Here is a 13,128-nt window from a genome sequence, read left to right on the forward strand (position 1 = left end):
TAAGCTTCTCAGTCAAAAGGCTTGCACAAGGTTCACCACAAGTCCGGAGGAGTGTGGGCTGAAAATCTTTCCCCAAGTGCTTCTTCCACAAAGTACCTTTCATAAGACACTTATAAAGAGTTACCAGAAAGACTCCCAGGACGCCCTAGCCGCGCAGCATTGTTGGCAGTTGGGGGTCAGCTCCCAGAGCGTACATAGAATATTTTAGGAAATTTTCAGGAAAAAGTCAATCCCTCATTTTACAGATGAGGAAACAAACCCAGAGAAATAAACAGATTTGCTCAAAATCATACAAATTAGCCCTGTTCCAGGCTTGAACTGAATGAGGTCCAGGCTCATTTCAATATACTCAGATTCTCCCCAGGGCATATCTAGATTAATATGAGATGGCCATGGTATACTGCCTGAAATACTGCTAACATTCACCAACTAATATTAGTCTATTAATTTTCATGTCATCTCCCTACCCTAAACCATAACTAGTTCTGCTCCCCAAGAGCAGCCTGAATAGACTGAATCCATCTTAAATTTGACTCAATTTAATATGTTTCAACTCACTTGGACAAACACTGAGGAAGTTGCCATGAGGGTACAAAAAATACAAAGATGAAAAAACAAGAGTCTCTGCACTCAGAGAGATTATAGTATAACATACATAAAAATAGAGGTAGTTAAAAGCATGGAAAGAGTGACTGGCCTCCAGTCAGGAAGTATCAGCTTCCTGAGTTCAAATCCAATCTCAGTTTCTTACTGGCCCCAGGCAAGGCACTTCATTTTATTTGCCTCAGTTTCCTCCTCTGTAAAATGACGAACTATTCCAGTATCATTTCCAAGAAAACCCCAAAAGGGATCACCAAAAGTTGGATACAGCAGAATAGCAAGTCGTGAAATACCACAGTTTTGGAAGTATTAAATTGTGAGTCACCCACAGGGCAATGAAAAGGTTTATAGTAACAATACAAATAATGACTAGGATTTATTAAGATCTGCAAAGGACTTTACAAATATTATCTCATTCAGCCCTCATTAGGATCCTGGGGGGGCATTTTACAGATAAGGAAACTGAGGCTCTCAGCAGCGACATGCCTTATGCAGGGTTACATCACTAGTAGGTCTGCAAGGCGGGACCAAACTGGACTCCAGGTCCAGAATTCTAGGTACTTGCTACTAGTAGGATGGGCCCGAGTATGGTATAATGTATCATAAATAAATAAAAAAAATTGCAGTAACCATCACTAGGGTGGGGAAATGAGAAGAAAAAAGAAAAAATTACATTATAATTTGATTATATATTTTAAAAGAGTAGCAAATTTTACATAATAAATTTGCAATTTTGAGTGCAATCATCTTTTTTTCTTAAATTATACTGTTATAGAATGCTTGTTATTACATGAATTAAAAACAAAATAAATAATTTTTTTAAATTGCACATGTGTAAGAGCAAAAAAGGAGATCACAAAAGTCATATTGAACTGGGAAAAGGCTAGGATTAACTAATTCCACCAGCTCAGGCTTGGTTTAGCTTATCTCCAGAAAATTCATCATGACGGCTATTGCCTCCGCTCCATCAGGAGTCTCAGCAGCTTCTGGTCCTCTGGGCAGAGGGTGTAAGGGCAGAGCAAAGGGCCAACCCTCCCCAAACCTGCCTCAACTGAGGGCTCCAAGTTCCAGCCATCTCCCCCTGCCATACCCCCCTCCCCTCAACTTCTGCCCTTTAAGCTTCTTTCTGGGTAACGTCTCCCTCACTAGATTATAAACTCCTCACAGATAGGGATTACTTTTTTATTTAATCCCCAAAGTTGAGCACGATGGCTGGTACTTAGATGGCACTTCATAAATGATAATTGTCTCCACCCATGAATATCCCCTCCACGCGCCACTGGTCAGGGAGAGACAGAAATTCCGAGCATGCTGGGTGAACTCCTTGATGAGACGGCATTCTACAGAGCTAGAACATGATTTCTCCTGGTTCCAAAACCAGTGTTCTTTATGAAAGAACTTACCCTTTATGAAAGTTTGTAAAAAAATAGGAAAGTCACTTACCCTTTCTGCCTCAGTTTCCTCAACTGTAAAATGGGGATAACAATAGGACCTGCCTTCCATGGTTGTTGTGAAAATCACACGGGCTACTTGCAAAGTGCTCACACACAGTAGGTGCTTTATAAATGCTCTGATGGAGGGATCACTGTAGTTTGGGGCGGGCAGGATGGGTTGGATTTGAGGGAGACCTTGAGGGATGTGGAAAGGGAGAGGAGAGGAGAGGACCTTTTTGGCAAGGTTAACAGCATGAACCAAGGCAAGAAGTCTCAGTGTGTCCCAGACAATGAGGAAAACGGGATTAGAGGAGGCAGTCAGCATGTGAAGGAGAGAAGGCATTGGAGGTTTGGAAAGGTTGGGCAGAAATCCCCAGGGCCGCCAGCCAGTGGTGACCCATTAGATGAACAGGGCTGCATTGGTTTGGGGGGGACTGGAGGAGACCCCCAGGGTAGTGGGCAGAAGGAGGTAGAAGGAAAAGGGAGGGCAAAGGTCTCCTGCAACCCCAGAGGCAGGGAATTCAGTGGGATGCCCCGGCCCCCTTTCCACCCAGACTCCCGGTCCCAGCGCCTTTCCTCTCCCCAGGGATCCACTTTCACAGCAGAATGCCCCAGCAAGATGTGGCTCCGTGCTAAAGGCTGACACTGTGGGCCTGCCTGGCTTTTATGACTTTGATTTTAGCCCCATGAAAAATCCAGTCTAATGATTCTTTGAGTAATCCCATTCCTGTGCCCTGAGCTGGGGTGCGGGGGGAGGGGGAAGGACTATGGGAAGGGAAGAATCAGCGCAGATGGGACCCCCCCTTCCCCATCCTCCTCCCGCTCCCACCCAACCACATCCCCCTGCTCCATAGAAGCAGTGAGCTGGAACAGCAGAGGCCTGGGTCTGGTTCTAATTATGATGGATGATGATTATTTTTTTTTAAATTATGTTTCAGGGTTTGTAATATTGGTAATAGCAGGCTGAGAAAAGGCTGGCTTGGAATGGGTATTTCCCCCCTCCAGAGACCCCATCTCCTCCTCCCCCACTCCCTTTTTCCAGCGAGAATCCCCTTTTAAGCCCTCCCAGAAAGCACTCAGAGGATTCCATTAAAGCCCCCTCAGCATCCAGTGTTGCCCCCTGCTTCCTCTCCCCACACTCCAATCCAGGCTACTGCTCTGGAGTCTGGAGCTGGCCCAGGGCAGTCCTCCCAGGGCTGGGGGCTTCTGCTGGCACTGAGGATCCTGCAGGCCCTTCCCTTCTCCATCATGGGTCCTGGGAGAAGGGGGCCACGGCGATGAGATGGAACCGCCCAGAATCATGATACCCTGAGGGCCCAGGGACCAGAAAGGGAAGTCTCACAGGGTTCTCTCCCGGCTCTGCTCTTCTGCATCCGATCTCACCAGAGCGGGAAAGAAAAGTGGCCCCCAAGGACCAGGCTCTGGGATCACACGGGGCCCGAGCCTGAGGAAGCCGGCCTCTGGTCCTCAGGGAACAAGGCTCAGACTCGGGCCAGCCAGACCCAAAGGCCTCCTACGGTCCAGGCCCGCCAGCCAGCTTTGTATCACGGCACAAGCGCTGTAGGTCAGCCTCCTGGGCCATCCTGGATGCTCCCTGCCAGACGGTCCACCTCCCCTCCTCCCCAGCACAGTCTGCCATCTCCCCGGCCCAAAACGGTCCCCCCTTCACACCCGACCTCCTCCAAGACTCAGCCCAGGCCTGGAAAGCCTCCCACAGGACTTGTTCTGGGTAGAGTGTGTCTGCATGTAGTCACTCAGCTAGGTCCATTTCTAGGGGGACTTTGTCCACAGAGCTAGCTTTCTTGGCAAAACTGATGAAGCACTTTGCCACCTTCTCCACTGTGCCTCCATTTTTACATGAGGAACTGAGGCAAATAGACATAGCTAGAAAGTGTCTGAGGTCTGGTTTGAACTCAATTCTTCCTGACCCCAAATGTAGTGGCTAGAACATCACAACACCTACCTATGTGCTCTCCCTCCCTCCCTTCCTTCCTCTTTGTCTCCCCTCCCTCTCTCTTTCCCCCCTCCATCTTTCCTCTCCTCTTTCTTTCTCTGTATCTCTTTTTCCCTTCCCTCCTTCCCTCTCCATCTTCCCCTCTCCTCCTCTTCCCCCTTTTCTCTCTCCCTCTCTTCCCATCTCTCCTTCTTTCTCTCCTTTTCTCTCTCCCCCCAGCCACACATTATCAACTATCTGACAAATATCTCCATTTGGACATCCTATAGGCAAAGTAATTGCCTCAACATCATTTTCTTCTTTAACTTTCCTGCACATGTCTCTGTTCCTAGTGAGGTTATCGCCATCCTTCTAGTCAACCGGGTTCTGGGCCGGAGAGTTCTTCTCCGCTCTTCACATTTCCTCTCTCACCATCCTTACCCAATCAATCCGTTCTGCCGCCACAACTTCCCTTTCATCTGTCTCCTTCTCTCTATTAATACGGTCACTGCCCAATTTCAGGCCTGAATCATCTCTATCCGGGCCAGTACAAACCCCTTTTCACCGATTTCCAGGCATCCAGCCCTGCATGTAATATCAGCTACAATCCAATCATCCCCATTTTGCAGATCAAAGTAAGGCTCTGAGAGGCAAATAGACATCGCTGATCACACACAGCTAGTAAGTCTCAGAGTTGGGATTCAAACCCAGGTTACCTACATCTCAAGCCAAGATTCATCAGGCTAATCAAAGGAAATGGAGAGGGGTCAATCAGACAGGCAAGAGGAGAACCAGGGGAGAACAGCATCATAGAAGCCAGTGGAATCACCCAAGAGAGACAGGTGATTTTTTTTTTTTTTACAAGCTCAAACATTAGAGAGGTCAAGAAATGAGAAAAGGCCTGAGACTGGGTGGTCAAGGGATTATTGGTATTTTGGGGAAGGCGAGTATCAGCACCTTCTCTTCTAAATATTCGCAGCCCAAATCTGTAATTATGTGTTCTAGTATTCTCCAGGAATCAATATCAAGCTCAGCAGCCTAGCTTGAAAAATTCACTTTTTTCCTCTTAAAAAAATTGGTTATTCATCCACTGGTACCTTTCCAGTTTTTCCCTTTTCAAAGATCACAGACAGTGGCTCAGAAATCACATCCACAAGTACTTTCAGAATCTCATAGGACCAGAAAATCTAAATCTGGGACGAATGTCACAGGCCATGGAGTCCCATCCCCTTCATCTCAGAAATAAATAAACTGAAGCCCAAGGTGGTGGAATGTTTTGCTGAACATCACACAGGTAGTGTCAGAAGTAGGATTTCAAGGTCAGTCCTGTGATTCCAGGGTCAATAGTTTTTTTCCATGGGAAAGGGTATGGGCCAGAAGATAAAATCTTAAGAATGGGATACAGACCACACACATCATATGATTAGTTGCTCCATTCTATCAAATGCTGTCTGATCCTAACAAGTTCAAAACTGAGTGGGAGATTTGGAAAAGCCAAGATAGACAATTTTCTGGAGATATCACATTCATTGCCGGTCTTCTCACAGCCTCAGAAGATTTATATGTTGTTGTTCAGTCGTTTCTGTCATGTCCAGCTCTTTATAACTCCATTTGGGTTTTCTTGGCAGAGACACTAGAGGGATTTGCCATTTCCTGCTCCAGCTCATTTTACAGAGGAGGAAATTGAGGCAAACAGGATTAAATGACTTGCCAGGGTCCCACAGTTAATAAATGTCTGAGGTCAGAAGTGAAGTCAGAAAGATGCACCTTCTCTCCACTGCACCATCTCACTGCCTTGAAGGACATATGCCTGAGACAAACCACTGGGAAATATTTTCATCCTATATCTAGGATCCAACAAAACCCAACATGTAAAATTTAACCCAGTTAAAGCTGACACAGAAACCTCCTCTGTGCTGGTTAGGTAAGGCTCTGCCTGGCTCTGAGGGGAAGTTCTAGCCCCAGTGTGTCTCTGAGGCAAATATTGCTAGGGAGTTCATACGTGGAGGTCTTCTCTTAAGGAACTCCACCTCAACAGAGCCTGGGGGGGCTGGCCCCCTTTTCACCTATGCTGTGAATCTGTGTGGTCTTCTGGGCCACCATCCTGGTCCAGAGAAATCGAGTCTTGTTTCATGTCCCCAGGAGAACAGAATTCCCTTGAAGCTTATTTGTGTGGATCTGTGTGTGGCTAAAGGGAGTTGGAGGTAGGTCTTAAGATGATCAAGTTTCTTTGGCACCTTGGCGAGAGCTGGAAAGTCTGCAAACTTTTTCCTGAAGAATGTCATCCCGGGGACTCACCGATGACTGGTGGTAAAGGGCCAAACCCAGGAAGAGACAGGATTGTCGGTTCAACAAGTCTAAATGCTGGGCATTTCAAGTCTCACCAGCTGCCCATACCCTTCCAACCTTATCTTCCCTTTTAATCGTCTCTCTATACACTAGGAGCTTCAGCCCCTCCAAAGCCACCCTTTAATTTCCCACGGGTGCCATGGCTTAGACCAAGCTCTCCAGTTGTAATATCCTTCCCGTCCATCTCCACCTCTTCAAATCCTATTTCTATCAGGTCCAATTCAAATATCCGTGCCTCCAGGAAATAGAGACAATTCTCCAATTTCCCCCAAATGGTTATGATCTCTCTCTTCTGAACTTCCCACTTTCACTCATTGGCCCCGATTTTCCCCTCTAAGGTCAAAAAGAATAAGTCTCAATCTTCTTCAACAAATCCTCGGAAAGCAGCTAACCCTTCTCTCCTAAATATTCTTCTCTCTCTACAAAACACATGAATACAAGTAAGTAAATGCAAACCATGACTGAAATAACGCAAGTAGTCAAAGCATTTCAAGAGAGGATTAACTAGGGGAGAGGGAAAAGTGGACATTTCTGTGACAGGGTCTCCTAGTCTCATCCCCATGAGTGTTCTCAGGTTTACTAATACCCTTCCTCAAATCTCCCATCCGGAGCCGGAGCCGAGCGTAATACTCGGGAGGGTCTCCCCAGAAAGGAGAGCCATCAGACCATCATAGAATGTCAGGGCTGGGAAATCCCTCAGGAATCAGCAAGACCAGCTCGAACCCTACCCCTTCCTAATCTCACAAGGGGACTAGGACTTCCCCATGACCATGTTAGCTAAGCTGATAGCGGAGCCAAGATTCAGGACCCCCGACTCCAACTTCCACTACCAGGCTGCTTGGGGAAGCCGCCCTGCGGCAGATTCTTCTCCATACCTGCCTCCTCTTTAAAGACTCCTGCAACTAGACGCTGGGACCGCTTCCACAAAGCGGAACGGTCTCGTTACAAACAAGGGCAATAGCCCAAGATGGGCCAAAAACAACACCCAGTTTCGGCTGGGCTCCTTCTCTATGTGGCCAAGCTCAGAGCTAGCGAATAATAAATTGGATAGTGGAAAAGCAAGCCAGCCGGAGGAGGTGTAAATAATGACTTGATATGGGTGAGGTCCCCAGCCTCGGAGGGGGAAATGGGCGTGGGCTCAGTGCAGGCCCCCGCCCATGCAGCCACCGCTTCCCCAGCCCCCCGCTCCCACACCCACTGGCCGAGCTCCCCAAGGGGCTCTCCGCAGCCCGATGAGGTCATGGGGCACCGGGGGCTCCCTGGCAGCATCTGCAGAAGAGGGTGGCTGGCTCGTGGCGCGTCCCCACTGCCCAGAGCCCTCGGGAACCACCCCCCTGCTGCCTCTTCCCGCCTGCTCTCCCCAAGCTTCAAGAAGCCGACCCCGAGTCTGTCCGGGAGATGCGCACGAGTCTGTGCGTGGGCAAGTCTGCCCTTCTGTGTGCGTGTGTCCTATGCGCGCTGCGGAGAGTCTCCCAAGGCAAAATGCAAGCCGTGCGTAAATGAGTCAGGGCGCCTTCCCGGGCCAGACGCGAGAAACTGGGGGTTCTGGTCGCGCCGGCTCGCGCCCGTCTGCTTGCCTGCCTCCACTCCTGCGGAGGAGAGGAGACCGAGTCCTTGTGATGTCGGGCAGGGCTGCTGGAACGTAGGGGCGGTTTCCCTGATCCCAGCGGCCTAGGAGCGGCTGGAGATGCTGGGGTCCCTCTCGGTACTTTGCTCTCATTCTCTGGTTTTCACATTTCTCGGCCGTTCTGGGTACAGGGTTCCGGTCTGATTTTTATCCTTAAGTACCAATTCTCCTTCATTCCCAATTCTGACTTCTTCATCCCGAGTCTCCAACTCCCCACCATCCCCACCACCCCCTCCCCAAATAAGCCTCCCGGGCTCCATTTCTCTTGCCCCGCCTCCATGCCCTTGCTTTCGTTGTCAGGGACACCTGAGCATCTTCTCTGCTCCACTTTCTTAGCCGAGTGTTCGATGCTTCCCTCAAGCTTCACCTAATTCTTAGGGAAGCGCTCTCCGGCAAAGCTCATGCTTATCTCCCTTTTTTAAATCCCTAAAGCATTTATAATCCACACCTGCAGCAGCCCAGTTCAGCCACACCTGTGAACCGGAAGGCTGGGATGGATGATGAGTTGGAGAAGCAGTGGAGCGCAGAATAAAGAGCCCCCATCTGAAGCCAGGGAACTTGGACTGAAACCCCAGGCCTGCTTCTTACTGTCTATATGACCCCGGCCTCAGGTTCTGCAGCTATTCTCCCACCCCAGTGTGAGCTGGGCCCCCAAAGAGCAGGTGGCTATCTAAAGAGATAGCTGTGAAAATGTAAAAGGGATTTGCCAACTAACTTAGATGTCAAAGAAACATGGGAAAACAAGGGCTAGAAAGACTAACATACCAATGTATTGTTGGGGGAGCTGTGAATTAGTGCACACACTTTCAAAGAAAGTAACTAAAATACTATTATTTCAGGGAATCTCATTATTCAGCATAAGAAAGTCAAAGATAGAAAGTTCCCATATATGCCAACACACACTAATACTTTCATGGTAAAAAAAAAAAAAAAAAAGAAAGAAAGAAAGAAATGAAAACAAAGTATGTTTTTATTGACTAGGGAATAGCTAATGTGGCACAGGAGTGGGAGGGGGTATTATTGTGCTCAAAGAAATTACAGATATGAAGAATACAGGGAATTGTGGGAAAATTATAAAAAACTGATACAGAGTAAAGTAAGCAGAACCAGGAAAACAATATATAGTGTCTACAACAATGTAAATGGGAAGAACAAAACAAACAAAAAACCATAGACTTCACTCTAATTATGTTGGCCAAACCTGGTTCTCAACAAGGGATGAGAAAAATATAATTCTTTCCTTCATTAGAGAGGTGGGGGACAACAAGCATACATGTACAGTCAGATTCATGTGCAAGTTAGTTTTTCTGAACTGCTTTTTCTCGCCCTTTAAATTTTGTTTTTTAATACCAGGGATAGGAAAATAGGGGAGAGATATCTTAAGAAATGAAGGTGATTGTATTGATCAGAGAAATGCAAATTAAGACAACCCTGAGATACTACTACACACCTGTCAGATTGGCTAAGATGACAGAAAAAGATAATGATGAATGTTGGAGGGGATGTGGGAAAACTGGGACATTGATACATTGTTGGTGGAGTTGTGAATGAATCCAACCATTCTGGAGAGCAATCTGGAATTATGTCCAAAAAGCTATCAAACTGTGCATACCCTTTGATACAGCAGTGTTACTACTGGGCTTATATCCCAAGGAGATTATAAAGAAGGGAAAGGGACCTGTATGTGTCAAAATGTTTGTGGCAGCCCTTTTTGTAGTGGCTAGAAACTGGAAAATGAATGGATGCCCATCAATTGGAGAATGGTTGGGTAAATTGTGGTATATGAGTGTTATGGAATATTATTGTTCTTTAAGAAATGACCAGCAGGATGAATACAGAGAGGATTGGTGAGACTTACATGAACTGATGCTGAGTGAAATGAGCAGAACCAGGAGATCATTATATACCTCAACAACAATACTGTATGAGGATGTATTCTGATGGAAGTAGATATCCTCGACAATGAGAAGATCTAACTCAGTTTCCTTTGATCAATGATGGACAGAAGCAGGTACACCCAAAGAAAGAACACTGGGAAATGAGTGTAAACTGTTTGCATTTTTGTTTTTCTTCCTGGGTTATTTTTACCTTCTGAATCCAACTCTTCTTGAACAAGAAGAAAACTGTTCGGTTTTACACACATATATTGTACCTTGGAAATACTGTGACATATTTAATATGTATAGGACTGCTTGCCATCTGGGGGAGGGGGTGGAGGGAGGGAGGGGAAAAGTCGGAACAGAAGTGAGTGCAAGGGATAATGTTGTAAAAAAATTACCCTGGCATGGGTTCTGTCAATAAAAAAAAAATTACCCAGGCATGGGTTCTGTCAATAAAAAGTTATAATTATTTAAAAAAAATAAAAAGAAATGAAGGTGATTTAAGTAAAAAAAAAAAAACAAAGATATTGTTATTGTTCTGAAGCCCAATGGTCTCAACTTTTTGGCATGTCATATTCTTGAAAAGGCCCTATAAATTGAAATGGGATAAGTAAAATCACATTTTCCCCCAGAAATTGTCCTAATATTATTGGCAGTAACATTTCCTGATCAGAGACCAAAGTTTTTGTTTTGTTTTTTACATACATGACTTCTAATCTAAGACTGTGTGATAGCTGAGAAGAAGACCAGGTAAAGTCTGATCTACACTCTAGATTTGAGGAGATTATCCATAGGTTAAGAGAAAGGATAGTTAGGACACAGGAAAGGTCAGCTCAAGAAATATGAGATGCTCTCAGGAATGGAATTCTGAAGATATATTGAAAAAATTTCATTGAGAAGAAAAAGAAGAAACTAGTCAAGAGGATGATACAGGAATTCATAGGGAACTCACCAACCAACATGGATTTCAAAAAGGTAGATGGAAGCAAAGGCACCTGATAGTAGGGGACAAATGCATGACTATGACACCATCAAGGGTCAAGACTGATGAAATGAGCTGAGGATAAGGATAGCAATATCTTTATTGCTAAAAAGCATAAGCTAATAAGAATAAGGAGAGCGAAAAAAGGTGCTATTTTGTTTTGTTTTTAATTTAAAGACTATTTTGTGAAGACAAAGATTAAAGAACAGTTGCTTGAGAGGCTAAAATAATGCTAATTGATGACTGTACATTTCTTATCTCGCATTTGTTTTCCATGAAGAATAATTTTTGTATGAGAAACAACAAAACAAAAATGCTTAGTAGGGCATTGAATTGCAAAATAATTGAATTGGTAAGAGAGCACCTTGTTATCTTCACTGCATTATCTTGACCCAGGTGAACTTAATAAATTTTCAGGCCCTAAAAAGATAGGTGAATGTGATTGGTGAGCCACTGAGAATTATCTCTGAAAGATTGTAGAAAATGGGAAAGATACTGTAGGATTGGGAGAAGGAGACTTGTTCTAATTGTTTAAAATGGAGAAGGAAAAAGAAGTCTAAAACCTATGAGCTAAAGAGTAAGCCTTCAATTTCTGAGGAAATTCTGAAAGGTACTATACAACAGGTATATTATTCCCTTTTTGACAAGGTCACTAAACTGATAAATCTAAGAATTTTATATAAAATCATGGATATTATTTGTCTAGAATTTAGTTTTGACAAAACTTCTAATGCTCTTCTTATGGTCAAGATGAAGAGATGAGAGCTTGATAATAACATAATTCAATAGATTTAGACCCAATTAAATTTCTGGACTCAAAGCGTAATTATTAATAACAAGGTGGTAACTTATAAGGAGATTTCCAGTTGCATATCCCAAGGATCTATGTTCAAATTCATGCTGTTCAACATTTTTCTGTGACTTGAAGAGCAATTTAAAAATAGTCATTGATGGCATTCTTATTATCAAATTTGAGAAGGATTGACAAAGCTGAGAGGGATGGATTAAAGAGGCAGGATTCAACAAGATCTTCTCACGTTGGGCAAAATATTATAAAATTAAATTTTATTGTGATAAGCTCTTACAAATGGATTAAAATATAAATTTCAAAAAGATAAGATAAAACATAGCTAGATAGCAATTAATCTGAAAAAATGGGGGGGGGTGTTAATGGATAGCAAGCTCAATGTTTTTGTTTCTCACCTTCATGATCTGTTTGGGATTTTCTTGACAAAGATACTAGAATGGTTTGCCATTTCCTTCTCCCATTCATTTTATAGATGGGGAAACTGAGGCAAACAGGTTTAAGTGACTTTCCCAGGATCACACAGCTAGTAAGTGTCTGAAATTGGATTTCATCTGAGGTCTTCCTGACTTTACACCTGGTGCTCTCTTCACTGTGCCACTCAGCTGCCCTTCCTAGCAGTTAGAGCTGTACAAAAAGTGGAATGAACAAACACTCTTGACCTTCCCCTCATAGGAAGTCTTCAAGCAAAGGTTGAATGACCCCTGTGAGTTAGGAATAAGAGGTATGCCCTGGATTAGATGCTCTCAAATTCTGTGATGTTATTCTTTCTTCAGCCCCTTACACTACTGTGTAATGTTTATTATCTCCTTTGTATATAAGAGCAGAAGCATCATGGTGCAATGAATAGGGGGGTCCTTGCAAAGCCCTGATTCTGAAGCACACCAGTTCTGCTAAACTCTGGGTGCCCCCTGACAAGTCTAAATCAGGGGTCTTAACTAGAGAGCCAGGAACCTATTCTTTAAATATTTTGATATCTCTATTTCATTATCATTGGTTTCCTTTGTAAACCTAAGCATTTTATTTTGTGCATTTAAAAACATGATTTGGAGAGAATGAGCCCATGATGCAAAAATGGTTAAGAACTCCAGATCTAAGGCTCTAAGTTATAAAGGACTTACATATGTAGAAGCACAGAGAGTTCTTTTATTATTATTATTATTATTATTATAACTTTTTATTTACAAGATATATCCATGGGTAATTTTTCAACATTGACAATTGCAAAACTTCCTGTTCCAACTTTTCCCCTCCTTCCCCCCACCCCCTCCCCTAGGTGGCAGGTAGTCCCATACATGTTAACTATGTTAAAGTATATGTTAAATACAATATATGTATACATGTCCATGCAGTTATTTTGCTGCACAAGAAAAATCGGATTTAGAAATAAGGTAAAAATAACCTGAGAAGGAAAACAAAAATGCAAAACAGGACAAAAACAGGAGGAGTGGAAATGCTATGTTGTAGTTCATATTCAATCCCAGAGTTCTTTCACTGGTTGTAGCTGGTTCTCTTCATT

The sequence above is a fragment of the Sarcophilus harrisii genome, chromosome 1 (genome assembly GCF_902635505.1).
Source record: "Sarcophilus harrisii chromosome 1, mSarHar1.11, whole genome shotgun sequence".
Classification (NCBI taxonomy): domain Eukaryota; kingdom Metazoa; phylum Chordata; class Mammalia; order Dasyuromorphia; family Dasyuridae; genus Sarcophilus; species Sarcophilus harrisii.